This window comes from Sturnira hondurensis, unplaced genomic scaffold (genome assembly GCF_014824575.4).
Source record: "Sturnira hondurensis isolate 20B ecotype Veracruz unplaced genomic scaffold, ASM1482457v3 Scaffold0015509, whole genome shotgun sequence".
Classification (NCBI taxonomy): Eukaryota; Metazoa; Chordata; class Mammalia; order Chiroptera; family Phyllostomidae; genus Sturnira; species Sturnira hondurensis.
Genome location: NW_028088140.1, coordinates 7,778,648 through 7,792,986, shown reverse-complemented (window position 1 = coordinate 7,792,986; position 14,339 = coordinate 7,778,648). Strand labels below are relative to the sequence as shown.

At 34.1% G+C, this 14,339-nt stretch overlaps 1 protein-coding gene across 2 annotated transcripts in view; it reads right to left on the bottom strand.

Moving 5' to 3' along the window:
* Positions 1-14,339, bottom strand: part of AKAP3 (A-kinase anchoring protein 3) — a 41,615-nt gene that overhangs the window by 18,555 nt on the left and 8,721 nt on the right. The window lies entirely within an intron of this gene.

Sequence of the window (14,339 nt, the reverse complement as noted above, 5' to 3'; positions counted from 1 at the left end):
AGGAGAGTCTTTATTTCACCCTTCTCTGAAAATGATCTTTAAAGAGTTTTGGAAGTCTTTGCCAAGAGGTCCAACAGATTCACCTAATAGATGTAAATGTCATCATGAGAGTAGTGTACCAGGAGGGTCTTGGCCCCCAGAGGTGAACCTAAAGTAGAAATGGAACTATGCAGGTGTTCTGTTTTCTGGTTTCAGTTGTCCTCTCTACTAATTTTGCTTTTCATTTTCACTTTTGTTCCTTTATAGCCAATAATCATTAGTGGCAGAAGTAATTGAGAATTTTGTTTTACTGCCTCACCACTTGGTGATTCTTTTAAAACTTATGTTTTATAGAGGGCTATTCTCTGTTGGGTGAGACACAACAGAAAATCTGTTTTGCTAGTATTTATTGCCTGCCTTAAGTTCAAATCAACTAAGAATTTTATGCCCATTTGGAATGAGAAGAGCCCTTTGATCTCTGGATAGGTGAGCTTTGTATTTCTGTTTTGACTTTTGATGTATGACTTAAAGTTTATTATTTTTAATTGAGGTAGTCAAGTGTACAACATAATGATTTGTTATTTGTATGTATTGCAAAATGATCAGCAATAAATCTCATTAACATCCATTGTCACACATAGTTCAAATTATGTTTTCTTGTGATGAGAACTTTTAAAATCTACTCTCTTAACTAGTTTCAAATATAAAATACAGTGTATTAAGTATAGTCACCATGCTTTACATTCTATTCCCAGGACTTTAATTATTTGAAAACTGTACATTTGTACCTTTTAACCACTTTCACCCATTTTGCTCATCCCTCACCTCTGGCAACCACCAGTGTTCTAAATCTATTAGTTCTTTCTTCTTTTCTTAAGATTCTACATATAAGTGAGATTGTGTGGTATTTTTCTTTCTCTCTCTGAGTTATTTCATTTACCATAATGCCCTCAAAGTTCATCCATGTTGTTGCAAATGGCAGAATTTCCTTCTTTTTAATGGCTGAATAATAGTCCATTATATCACATTTTCTTTTCCTATTCATCTAGAGATGAACACTTAAGTTGTCTTCATATTTTGGCTACTGTAAATAATGCTGTACAATACATAGGGATGCAGATATTGCTTTGAGATACTAATTTAGTTTCTTTCAGAAACAAAAGTGGAACTGCTGTTCATATGGTAATTGTTATTTAAAATAATTTCTTCATATGATTGTGGTTAAAATTAAATGAGAATAAATAAGATAATATATACAAAATATCTTATGTACTTAATGTGGTATATATCAGATAGATAATACTACTTAAACACTTCAAATAAAGATTAGACTTCAAAAGAACTAAGAGAAAAGAGAAGCCAAAAAGCTTGTTGTTTAGAATAATACGGTGAGACATAATTAACCAGCTATGGAAGTACTAAATAAGACCTGACTCACTACATGTATGGAGAAGTAGTACTCTGGGTGAAAAGAGTGTGTGGCTAGAAATGTGTACTATGATTCATTCCTATCAGACTAGGTAGGAGGTGTGAGGAACCCACTGAGTTTCTGTAATAAATATTTCAGAGGTTGTTTTTTGGAACCGAAGGACAATAAAAAGTGGAAATGTACTGATGAACAATATTTAGCTTTAAAAGGAAGTTTTAGGGAAAAAAGCTGCCCTTATGCATGTCTAAGAAAGTGACAGAAAAGGTAGTAGAGTCAGAGCCAAGAAAGCATTCAAGAAATGGAAAGTTGGGTTCCAATGTAGATGCTAACCATCAGGAGGACCAACCTGATAGTCTGCTACTGCAGAGGAAATTTACAGAAGATGAGTGATGTTTAACACCAACTGCCTATATAATGCAATACCTATATAGTGTCTGTGTACAACACACAATATGACACACAGTACAAAACATACAAAAATGAAAGAAATATGATTTACTTTCTGGAAGCACACAATCTATTGCTGAGACAAAACATGAACATAAATATTATTAAATGCTAAGTGATTGGTGCTATAAAATAATAAAAATAGATTTATTTAATGTTGGAAGAGGGACAACATTTTTTGACTTGTTAACTAGAGAAAGAAGTGACATTTCAGATGGACTTTTTAGAATTTTAAGTCAGATATAATAGGATGGGCATTCTTGGCAACAAAATGGCTATTTATTTTTAAATCAGATAGCCTCTGAACTATCAGTGTAACAAAATAGAGACTTGATCACTTTGTTTAGACAGGGTACTTAGTGAGCAGCCTTCCTTACAGTGACTCAGGGACCCAGGCTCTGTTTTTGCATCTTCTTTTGGGCCTTAGAATCTTTTCTTCAAGCCAGTGTATGGGAAATGACAGAGATCTTGAAAGATTGCACAGGAAGTTTTTGTGGTCCAGGCCTGGAGGTGACAAACATCAATTCTACCCATACTCCATTTTTCTTTGTGTTTTGAAAGTTTGATTATAATATGTTTCAGTGTTGGTCTCTTTGAGTTCATATTAAGTTCATTGAACTTTGTGGATGTTTATACTCATGTTTCATCAGTTTTCAGAAATTATCAGCCATTATTTCTTCAAATATTCTTTTTCTCTTCTCCTACTGGGACTCCCACAGTGTATATATTTGTTTGCTTGATGGTATCCCACAGGTCCCTTTGGCTCTGTTCATTTTTCTTCAATCTTATTTCCTTCTGTTCCTCAGGCTTAATAATTTGCACTTTCCTATCTTAAAGCTTGCCAATGCTTTCTTCTGCCTGCTCAAATCTGCCTTTAAATCCCATCAGTGCATTTTTCATTTCCATTATTATACTTTTCAGCTCCAGCATTTCTTTTAGGTTATCTGTAGATTTTCTCTTTTTATTGATACTTTCTTTTTGTTCACACACAATTTGCTTTACTTTCTCCACATCTTTCCTTTAGTTCTTAGCATTTTAAGACAGTTGGTTATCATGGCTTTTTCAGATACAGAATCTGTTGACTTACTTTTCCTTTTTATTTTCCAAAGGAAAAAATCTAAATAAAAGGCCAGATTAGTGAAAATAAGGCTTATGCATGATTACATTTCTTGAGTGTGTACAGGAGAGCAGAGGTTTAGTAGGAAGCACACATCCGAACAAAACAGAGTTGATTGTAATGATACTATACATCTCAAATGCTAAACCATTTTCCCCAGGCCTTTAGTCTTCAGTTTCCCCATACATTTTCATTTTATTTTTATATGTTGTCTACATATAAAATTTAATTTTAATTTAATTTATTTTATTTAATTTAAATAAATAAATTTATTCATTTAATTTATTTTATTAAATTTTGGTGGGTAATATTGGTTAACAGGGTCATACAGGTTTCAAGTATACAATTCTATGGTAAGTAATCTATATACTGCCTTGTGTGCCCAGTAACCAAAGTCAGATCATCTTCTACCACCATATATTTGACCCTATTTACCATTTTCTATCCCCCACCCCTTTTCCTCTGGTAGTCACCATACTGTTGTCTGTCTGTGTCTATGAGTTTTGGTTTTATATCCTACATACAAATGAAATTATATGGTTCTTAGCTTTTTATGGCTGACTAATTTCACTTAGCATAATATTCTTAAAGACCATCCATGTTGTTGCAAATGGCAGTATTTTATCTTTCTTATGTTTGACTAGTATTCCATAGTACATATATGTACCATATCTTTATCCAGTTCTCTATCAAAGAACACTTTGGTTGTCTCCATTCTTGGCCACCACGAATAATACTGCGATGAACATAAGGGTGTATATACCTTTGTGAATAATTTTTTTTTGAGATAATGGAGATCAGATTTAAATTTATTTATTTATTTGTGAATAATTTTTTTGAGTTTTTTGGTAGATACCCAAAAGAGGGATTGCTGGGTCATATGGCAACTCTATTCTTATTTTTTTGAGGAACCTTCATACTGTTTCTCATAGTGGTTGTACCAGTTTATATTCCCACCAGCAGTGAATAAGAGTTACTTTTTCTCCACAACCTCTCCAACACTTGTTATTAGCTGTGTTGTTGATAATAGCCACTCTAACAGGTATCTCATTGTAGTTTTGGTGTGCATTTCCCTAATAGCTAGTGAAGGTGAACATCTTTTCATATATCTGATGGTCATTTGTAAGTCTTCTTGGGAGAGGTATTTTGTTCAGGTCCTCTGTGCATGTTTTCTTTTCTTTTTTTTTTAAGATTTCATTTATCTTTAGAGGGGAACAGAAGGAAGGAGAGAGGGAGAGAAATATCAATGTATGGTTGCCTCTCGTGAGTCCCCTGCTGGGAACTGGCCTGCAACCCAGGCATGTGCCCTGACTGGGAATCGAACCGCGATTGTCTGGTTTGCAGGCCTGCGCTCAATCCACTGAGCTACACCAGCCAGGGCCATGTTTTCTTTTTTAAAAAATTATTTTTATTGTTTATGCTATTACAGTTGCTCCTGCTTTTTCCTCCATGCCCCACCTTTACCCAGCCCCATCCCCTCCCCTCGCTAAGTCAATCCAACATGTGAAATAAAATCTCAAGATACCCATGTACGAATATTTTTGCCAATGTATCTCCTAAGGTACTGGAAACAAAGGAGGAAATAAACAAATGGGACTACATCAGATTAAAAGGCTTCTGCATAGCTAGAAAAACCATCAGGAAGACTAATAGGGAACCCACTGTATGAGAACATTTTTGCCAATGATACATCTGATAAGGGTTTAATCTCCAAAATATACAAAGAACTAACACAACTCAACACCAGGAAGACAAACAACTCAATTAAGAAATGGGCAAAAGACCTGCATAGACACTTCTCCAAAGAGGACATACAGAGGACCCATAAATATATGAAAAATGCTCAATGTCACTAATCACCGAAGAAATGCAAATTGAAACCTTGATGAGATATCATCTTACACCTGTCAGAATGGCATCAATAATACATCAACAAACAAGTGTTCGTGAAGATATAGAGAAAAGGGAACCTCTGCCCACTTTTAAACTGGATTGTTTGTTTGGTATTGAGAGTTTTATGAGTACTTTATATATTTTGGATAATAACCTTTTGTTGGAGCTGTTGTTGGCAAATATCATCTCTCACTCGGCCAGTTGCCTTTTTGTTTTGTTTTTTATTTCTTTTGCCATAAAGAAGCTTTTTAGTTTGATACAGTCCCATTCATTTAGGTTTGCCTTTACTTCCCTTACCTTTGGGGTCAAATTCTATGTAATTTATTGTTTCAGATCTTATATTTACATCTTTGATACATTTTGAATTAATTTTTTTACATGAGAACACACTATAGTTTTGTTTAATTCTTTTGCATGTGGATTCTCAATTCTCCCAGCACTATTTATTGAAGAGGCCTTCTTTTCTCCATTGTGTGTTTTCACCTCCTTTGTCAAAAATTATTTGTCCATCTACCTGTGGTTTTATTTATGGGATCTCAATTCTGTGCCATTGGGCTCTGTGTCTGTTTTTGTGCCAGTACAAATATCCCTGGAGTATAATTTGACATAAGGTAGTGTGATAGCTTTGGCTTCATTCTTTTTTTGGTGGGGGGGCGAATTTCTTTAGTTATTGAGTCTTCATGATTCCATACAAATCTGATGATTTTTTGTTCTAGTTCTTTAAAAAATGACACTGGGTTATCTGGCCAAGATGAAGGTGTAGGTAGATACATTTTGCTTCCTTGCACAACATAAAGAAGGATAACCACCAATTCAAAAACAGAAAACAAACATAACTGCCAGAAAATCAAACTGTATGGAAATCTGACAGCCAAGGAGTTGAAGAAGAAACATTCATCCAGACTGGTAGGAGGGGTGGAGATGGGCAACCAGGGTAAAGAGGATGCACAGCAAGGTGGTGGCTGGGGACCTGAGGTGGGAAAGGCAGCAGCTTGTGGAGTGGGCAGTCCCACATTTCCATGTGGATAGACAACTGGGGAGCCAGACAAACCACACAACCCAGGTTTCCAGCTCAGGGAATTAAACCCTCAAAACTTCTGGCTATAAAATTCTGTGGGGGCTGAGGCAGTGGGAGAAACTACCAGCCACACAAGAGAATTCATTGGAGAGACCCATGGGGGTCCTAGAATGAGCACAAACCCACCCACTTGAGAATCAGCACCAGAAGGGCCCAGTTTGCTTGTGGGTAGCCGCGGAGGGGACTAAAAGCTGGCAGAGAGTTATGCGGGCTGCACTGTTCCCTCTTGGACCACTCCCCCACATCTGGTGCCACAGCACAGCAACATGGGTTACCCCACCCTGGCAAATACCTAAGGCCCCTGTCCCTTACTACATAACAGGCATGCCAAGACAAAGAAAGTGGCCCAAGTGAAAGAATAGATCAAAGCTCCAGAAAAAATACAACTAAGCAGTGAAGAGATAGCCAACCTATCAGATGCACAGTTCAAAACACTGGCAATCAGGATGCTCACATAAATGGTTGAATATGGTCACAAAATAGAGGAGATAGTAAAGGCTATGCTAAGTGAAATAAAGGAAAATGTACAGGGAGCCAACAGTGATGGGAAGGGAACTGGTACTCAAATCAACAGCTTGGAGCAGAAGGAAGAAATAAACATTCAACCAGAAGAGAACAAAGAAACAAGCATTCAAAAAAATCAGGAGAGGCTTAGGAACCTCTGGGACAATTTTAAACGTTCCAACATCTGAATCATAGGAGTGCCAGAAAGGGAATAGGAAGAGTAAGAAATTGAAAAGTTATTTGAAAAAATAATGAAGAATAAATTCCCCAATCTGGCAAAGGAAATAGACCTCCAGGAAGTCCAGGAAGCTCAGAGAGTCCCAGAGAAGTTGGACCCAAGGAAGCACACACCAGGGCACATCATAATTACATTACCCAAGATGAAAGAGAAGGAAAGAATCTTAAAAGCAGTATGATGAAAGGAGACAGTTACTTACATACAAAGGAATTCCCATGATATTATCAGCTGATTTCTCAAAAGAACCCTTACAGGCAAGAAGGGACTGGAAAGAAGTATTCAAAGTCATGAAAGGCAAGGAGCTCCATTCAAGATTACTGTATTCAGCAAAGCTACCATTTAGAATGGAAGAGCAGATAAAGTGCTTCTCAGATAAGGTCAAGTTAAAGGAGCTTAGTCATCATCACCAAGTCCTCACCATGAAGCCCTTATATGAAATGTTAAAAGGACTTATCTGAGAAAAAGAAGATAATAAAAAATATGAACAGTAAAATGACAACAAACTCACAACTATCAATAAGTGAATCTAAAAAATAAAAAAAACTGAGCAAACTAGAAGAGGAACAGAATCACAGAAATGGAGATTACATGTAGGGTTATCAACGATAGGGGGAGGAGGGAGAATGGGGGAAAAGGTACAGGGAATAAGAAGCATAATTGGTAGGTACAAAATAAAAATGGGGAGGTTAAGAATAGTGTAGGAAATGGAGAAGCCAAAGAACTTATATGTACAACCCACGTATATGAACTAAGGGAGAAATTGCTGGAGGGAGGGATGGTGCAGGGCACAGTGGGGTAAAGGAGAGAAAAGAATGGGACAACTGTCATAGCATAATCAATAAAGTATACTTTAAAAAATGACATTGGGATTTTGATGGGGATTGCATTAAATCTGTGTATTGCTTTGGGTAATATGGCCATTTTAACTGTGTTGATTCTTTTCAATCCATGAATGTGGATTATCTTTCCATTTCATTATGTCTCTTTCAATTTCTTTTAATGATGCTTTGTAGTTTTCAGTATATATTTGTTCACATCCTTTGTTAAGTTTTTTCCTAGGTATTTTATTCTTTTGGCTGCAGTTGCAAAAGCAATTGTTTTTTTCTTTTTCATTTTTTAATAGTTTCATTGTCAGTATATAAGAAAGCAGTAGATTTTTGTACATTGATTTTATATCCTGCAACTTGGCTGTTTTTGTTTATTGTTTCTATTAGCTTTTTGGTGGAGCCTTTAGGGTTTTCTATATATACAATCATGTCATCTACAAAAAGCAATGCTTTTACTTCTTCCTCCCTTATGTGGATGCCTTTTATTTCCTTTTGTTACCTGATTGCTCTTGGCTAAGACTTCCAGAACTATGTTAAATAAGAGTGGTGAGAGTGGGCATCCTTGTCTTGTTCCTGATTTTAGAAAAAAAGCTTTTAGTTTTTCACCATTGAGTATGACATTGGCTGAGGGTTTGTCATATAAGGCCTTTTTATGTTGGGGTACTTTCCTTCTGTATCTATTTTCCTGAATGTTTTGATCATAAATGATGTTGTATCTTATACTTTTTATAGATCCATGAATAAGTTTGTATGCTTTTTACCCTTTGTTTTATTAATGTTGTGTATTACATGGATTGATTGGCATATGTTGAACCATACTTGTGCCCCTGAAATGAATCCCACTTGATCACGATGCATTATTTTTTTAATGTATTGTATTCAATTTGCTACTATTTTGTTTAGGATTTTTGCATCCATATTCATCAGAGATAACGGTCTGTAGTTTTCTTTCTTAATGTTATCCTTGCCAGGTTTTTATGTCAGGGTTATGTTGGCCTCACAAAATGTGTTACAAAGTATTTCCTCTTTTTCAATGTTTTGGAAGAGTTTAAGAAAGATAGGTGTCAAATCTTCTTTGAATGTTTGGTAGAATTCACTAGCGAAGTCATTTGCTCCTGTACTTTCATTTTGCGGGAGGTTTTTGATGGTTGTTTCAATTTCCTCACTGTTTATCAATCTATTTAGATTTTCCATGTCTTTATGATTCGGTCTAGGAAGTTATATATTTCTAGGAACTTATCCATTTTTTCTAGGATTGAATTTTGTGGCATACAGTCTTTCATGGTATTCTAGCATGATCTTTTGTGTATCTATGATGTTTGTGGTAACTTCTCTTTCATTTCTGATTTTGTTTATATGAGTTTTTTCTCTTTTTTCCATAGTGAGTTGAGCCAGATGTTTTTTGATTTTATTAACTTTTAAAAGAACTAGCTTTTTGTTGTATTATTNCAATCTATTTAGATTTTCCATGTCTTTATGATTCGGTCTAGGAAGTTATATATTTCTAGGAACTTATCCATTTTTTCTAGGATTGAATTTTGTGGCATACAGTCTTTCATGGTATTCTAGCATGATCTTTTGTGTATCTATGATGTTTGTGGTAACTTCTCTTTCATTTCTGATTTTGTTTATATGAGTTTTTTCTCTTTTTTCCATAGTGAGTTGAGCCAGACGTTTTTTGATTTTATTAACTTTTTAAAGAACTAGCTTTTTGTTGTATTATTTTTTTGTACAGTCTTTTTGTTCTCTAGTTCTTTGGATTCTTCTCTAATTTTTATTTTTTCCTTTCTTCTGTTGACCTTGGGTTGCTTTTGTTCTTCTTTAAGATATAATGTTAGGTTGTTTACTCGAGTTTTTTCTTGTTTCTTGCAATAGGCCTGTAATGACACAAACTTCCCTCTTATTACTGCTTTCTGCAAACCCCAGAAGTTTTGATGTATCATATTGTCATTCTCATTTGTCTGTATATATCTTTTCATCTCACGTTTTATTTTTCCTTTGATCCAGTCATATTTTAGTAGTATGTTTTTTATTCTCAATGTATTTTTTTACTTCCTTTTTGAAGTTGACTTCTTTCTTCCTTTCTATTTTTTTTTTTTAGAGAGAGGGGAGGGGAGGGTGAAGGAGAGGGAAAGAAACATCGATGTGAGAGAGAAACATCGTTCAGTTGCCTTTTGTATGTGTCCTGACCCACGACCCAAACCATAGCCTAGGTATGTGCCCTGACTGGGAATCAAACCCATGACTTTTCGGTTTCTGGGATGATTCCCAACGAACTGGGCCATGTTGATGAGGGCTGAAGTTGATGTCTAATTTCAAAGCATTGTGGACACAGAATATGCTTGATATAATTTCAGTCTTCTGAATTTGTTGAAGCTAGTTTCATGACCCAACATATGGTCTATCCTTGAGAATGTTTTTTGTGCACTAGAGAAGAAGAGGTTCTGGGATGAAAGGCTCTGTAAACATCAATTATGTCCATTTGGTCTAATGTGTCATTTAAGCCTGATATTCCTTTGTTGATTTTCTGTGCAGATGATCTATGTAGTATTAAGGTGTATTAATACTTAATACATTGGAGAATTAAGGTCCCCAACTATGATTGTGTTTTTGTCTGTTTCTCCCTGTAGTTTCATTAGTAAGTGCTTTATATATTTCAGTTTTTTTCTTCATACGGTCCATACTTTCCTGTTTCTTTGTATGCCTTGTGACTTTTTGTTGAAAACTGTATAATTGAATCTAATGGCTGACTGAGGCTATAAGCTACAGCCTCATTATGTGTCTGTTATTCAGAAAAGCATTGAATAATAATGTTTTTTACCTCAATATTGTATTAACAAATTAGATTATAAAGTCCAGTAAACTAAAAACATCTCTATTTTGACTGGAAAAAGTATTTTTATAGAACCTAAGTCAGAAATATTTTAGTAGCCTAAGTTTACATCAGTTAGGTAAATCTTTATTAAGTTAGATAAGTTACATAAGTCTAAGTTAGGTAAACAAGAATAGGTAAGAAAATTAACAAACAAGCAGAACAGACATAGACTCTTAGATACAGAAAACATTTTGACAGTTGCCTGATGTGAGGGATGGTTGGAGACTGGGTAAAAAAAGGTGAAGAGATTAAAAAGTACAAATTGGTAGTTATAGAATAGCCATGGGGATATAAAGTACACCATAGGGAATATAATCAATAAATAATAGTGTAATAACTATGTATGGTGTCAGCTGGGTAGTACATTTATCAGGGTGATCATTTAGTAAGCTATGTAATATCTAATCACTGAGTTGTACACCTGAAACTAATATATTGTATGTCAACTATAATTAAAAATATTTAAAGTTAAAAAGTAAGAGATCATTAAAAATATTTTCCCTACTCTCAGTTCAAAGGAACCATTTTAAATTTATGTAAAATAACAAATGTAAAGTAAAAGTTAATTTGTACTGGGTTACCCCCCAAATTTGTTTTATTTCCCATAAGATGACTCTCATAATGCTTAGTTGTCTTTAACTTCATTTGAAACAATTTTGTTAGATTGTATGGCAACAGCTGTCATTTCAGCATGCATTTAAATAAACACTTATCAAAATTGGTGAATTTTTGTGTAGCCATTTTAATACTGAAGATGGAAGAAAATAAGCAACATTTCCAGCATATTATACTTTATTATTTCAAGAAGGGTAAAAATGTAAAATAAAGATTATGTGCAGTGTATGGAGAAGGCACTATGACTAATCTGAATGTGTCAGAAGTGGTTTGCAAAGTTTCGTGCTAGAGATTTCTCTCTGGACAATGCTCCAAGATCAGGTAGACCAGTTGAAGTTGGTAGGGATCAAATTGAGACATTAATTGAAAACAATCAACATTATATCATGTGGGACTTAGCCAACATACTCAAAGTACCCAAGTCAATAAAGTTATTGGTGAAAATGAAAATGCCTTTTCTTTTATGGAAAAAACCATGTGGACTTTTTAGCCACCCTAATATATAATTTAGGTGTGCCTTTTCTGATTTATCAGTGTTAAGTGTAACACAAGTATACATTTTTATTTTACTTTGATATCCGCTTCATAAATTTATGTTGTCAGATTCAATAAGTTAGTATTACTTTTACTTAATGTTTAAGATCATGAAAAGTGTAAATTTGTTTTTAATCATTTTGAATAATTATTCTGAAAACTTTATTTCAGGTTATGTTTTACAGTATGTGAGCTTGATGATAAATTTCCAACATCTTTATATGATTTAAAACAGTGGACTTGTATTATATTGGGTTAATTCATGAATATTCATGAAATATTTAGATAATTTCTAAATAAAATAGAATATTGAAACACTGATAAATAAGCACATTTTATATGCTTTTGGTTCTTATTTTTTATTACTACACAGAAAGGCTATATCTTTGGGTCTATTAAAGAATGTGTTCATTTTTGCCACTTAGGTTGTATAAGAGATGTGTGTGGATGTAGAAATTGTTCTACATGTGTTAATGAGTACTGCTGGTCTGTACTTTACTGGTGTGTAGTAGTTTATAATTCCATACCTCTTCCTCCTCAGTTTTCTTTGTGAAATAGAAAGAATAGAAAATACTTTGATTAAAAGTTATGATTAATATCAGTGGTTGGTACTATATTTAGGAACATGGTATCAGAGAAATCCAATGGCGTACATGCTTGTTCTAGGAACTGCAGGTAAAACTTAGTGGAGAAAGTTTTTTACCCTTGAATTCCTAGTCTCAGGATTGCAAATAATAAAGGGCTTTACAAGTCCAATCTGAGGTTCCTTAAGAAATCTTCCAGCAAAGCAAACTCAAGAAGGCCTAGCCACTGGTTGCACTTATTTAAATAATCACACCAAATCTGATTAGACTGTCATTATTTTGTGACTAAAAGTTATCTTACTTTGCGAATTTTTATTAAAATGAAGGTAACTATAGTTTTAAATAGAAAACTATGCATTGTCTATAGTCCATAGTTTATAGACTAGGGACACTGAGCAGGGGTGTACAGCCTGTGGCCCATGGGCCACATGTGGCCCAATAAAAAATCATAAAGTTACTTAAACCTTTTTTTTGGTCACCAGTTTTCATTAAAGTTTGTGTATTTAACGTGTGGCCCAAGACAATTTTTCTTATTTTAGTGTGGCCCAGAGACGCCAAAAGTTTGGACACATCTATTACAGCTTTAATCTATTTCTGATTCTATGGAAGCTATCTTACATCTCTGTAAGCTGTAGATAATGGCAGCAATGCAAAACAATTCTATATTTGTCTATAAATATATATTATAAATTATATTACATAGATTATAAATTCTGTCTAGTGGAAGTTCAGCTGACTTCCCTTCTCCACTGTGGAAAAGGCCAGTTTTGCCTCTATTTGTGCACTTATTTCAATATTCCCAATCTATAAATATCTTTTTTATTCTCCTTTGAACTGGTTTTAACACCTCATCAACTTCCTCATCAATGAGTTATTTAACATGCATTCATTTTCATATCTGATTGGGAATCTTGATTTTACCCTTTTTGGAAAATTATCCCTTAATAAGTACTTACTTAAAGAAAGGTACACTCTTTGCAAATAGATGTTTCCATAATTGACCTAAACAGTACAGGTAAGTCTTATTGATGCAAATGTGGGATTTATTCTTTTATACTTTTCAAGTATTTCACATAATATTAAAAAAACTACAAATCTACAGCATGGTATAGAGCTTTTCGATGGAGTATAAAGAGTTGTCTTAGCTTGCTGTGTTTATAGATTTTTATTGTCTGGGTTTTTTAAACCTAAAATGTGTGTACCCTATGTCTATTAATCTACTTGATCCAGAAGAATTTTGCAAAAATGGTTGATGAAGTTATAGTGACTGACTGACAGATGAACCTCCTTCATTTTTCTACCAGTGCAACCCAACATCCATATCTTCCAAGCCCCTTAGATATCTGGCAACCTTTACCTCTCTTCTCATGCAGTAATAACCTGAGCACTTGGGGAAGGTGGCTGTCAAATGATTTCTGAGTCTTTCTTAACTAAGGCCAGTGAAAATTGTCATGTCTTAACAAAGAATACAAAAGGGGTTAAGGGGTTTAATTTTGTTTCCTCAGTCATCATTTGTTTCAGTAACTTAGTTTTAAGTTAACATACAGAGTGGGGCAAAAGTAGGTTTACAGTTGTTCTTATGGAAAATAATACAATAATTAAAAAATAATAATACAAGATTAAACTGTGTTTTGTACACTCACAACCATAAATCTACTTTTGGCCCATGCTGTAAATATCTTCTATCTCATTCTTCTTCACTTCTAGCTCAACTAAACATACTTATAAAATTTGTCCTATCTCCCACTTTGAAATAATCTGTTCTTGAAACACCTATTGCAATTATTATCCAGAAAATCCTTTTGGTGCATTATCATAGATTTCTTATAGTTAGTGTCTGCCAGTTACTTAGAGGTTTTAAATTACATTTAAATTTTCATGTATATTCTTTATTTTCTCAAATTAATGGTAAAGTCTATGAGAGCAGAAATTGTTTTGTTATTTTTTTCATTCCTCGGAGTGCTTCTCACTTACTAAAACATGAAGAAATTTCTGTTAATTTGATTTAATATTTGAAACTCATCTATCTTTTGTTTTTCTAAATAAAAGCAAAGGTAAATAAAAGATCTAGTAGAAGTACATTTGATTGGCCCTTACTGTATAGTAAACGGATATTTATTATCTATATGTCTTAATGTCTTACATAGATATGTAAATGTTTTATCTCTTAGGCTATATAGACTAAATACATTTTGGACAAACAGAAGATGGGTCATGTG